Below are 1,494 nucleotides of genomic sequence, written 5' to 3' on the forward strand. Positions count from 1 at the left end.
TCTGACCACAGGAGGGGAGCATTTGCCCAGAAGTCCCGGAAAAAGCGTCCACTCAAGGAAGATCTGAAGCTGCTTTGATGGGGTATTTTGTGTCCCACGGTTTTGTGTCTCTCTTCCACACGTCCCTATGAAAGCAATAATCTAAATACAGGCACTGCCTCGTCCCCTCTTCTGGCATCGTTTTTCACCGTCTCGGGTTTTGCAGCCTTTCCTTATTTCGGGGAGGCTGGGTTGTTATCTTCACCCAGGCAGCAAATTCATTTGCAAACACAAAGGCTCAGGGAAACTTAGCAACCAATTATACAGTCTCCAAATATTCCAGACTCGCTCAGACGCCAGACAAAAGGGGTCAAGGTAGTTCATCAGATTCACTCCCTAATTCTCCACCTCTGAAGCAAGTCCTCCCCGGAGAACAGACAAGGGAAGGTATGTTATTGTGTCTAGAGTTTCTCTGACTGTGTGAATGCACTTGAATTTTTTTAAACAACAGTGTTATGTTTTAAATATCTTTGCCAAAACGTGTTATTTTTCTGAAAGGAATTTTTAAAGAAAAAATAGGGATTTGTCTTTAAAAAACATTTACCTCCCAAGAAGCACAAGAATGCAAAACAGCAATAATTTCTTATTTGTACAAACATTGGCTAGATAAGCATTTATCCCATTAGTCTGCCACTCTTCACCAGAAATGGCATTTTATAAGTCACTCTGTAATTGGCAAAGGATCCCTGCTTCTTAGTGCTGGCATCTCCCCAATTATATAGAGGCTGCTATGGGAAAGCACAACTTAAATAAGCCAGGTGCTTCAATTTTATTTTGATTATTGATAGAAGTAAAGCAGAGACCCAATTACACTGGCCTTTCCCTTTCTGGCCTATTTTTCTTTCTACTCTGTTATAAGAGGTAATATGTGTATAAAAGACAGACAGACTGGGTCCCAGTCGAATTTCTGCCACTAGGTATGTGTCATTGAGCAAATAACTGAACCATCTGAAGCCTCCCTTTTCCTCTTTGGTAAAAGGGATAATAAGATCATTTCGCTTGTTGGGCTGTTGTGAGAATTAAATAAGATATGTAGCAGGTTGAGTACAAAAAGCTTTAATGTATGGCTGGTATATAAGGGCTCAGTCAATAGCAGGCTCCATAAATCATATTTTTATTACGTGTTATGTTTTCGGTTCATTTATTAGTATAAAAGGATATAGCACAAGAGGTTAATATAAGAGCGTAAAGTATGAAAGAACAGTAATAGGCTTCTTACCCCAGACATCCCTGCCTTCACAATCCTTCCTGACTCCTGGCACTTTCTGACAAAGCCAAGCCAAAAGTATTCAGCCAGAGCATTGCAATGTTAAGGAAATAAGCAGTGATTTATGTAGAGGACCACGCAAAAGTCTTCCTGCTCAGGCTAGGGTGAACAGGCGGTAGAGGAGGAGCAAACAAGTGGCAGGGCAAAATCCTGGGCAAAATGCCAACATCAGGCACTGCTGGGAAGCC

The sequence above is a fragment of the Ceratotherium simum genome, chromosome 4 (assembly GCF_057802395.1).
Source record: "Ceratotherium simum simum isolate JZ-2026a chromosome 4, ASM5780239v1, whole genome shotgun sequence".
Lineage (NCBI taxonomy): Eukaryota > Metazoa > Chordata > Mammalia > Perissodactyla > Rhinocerotidae > Ceratotherium > Ceratotherium simum.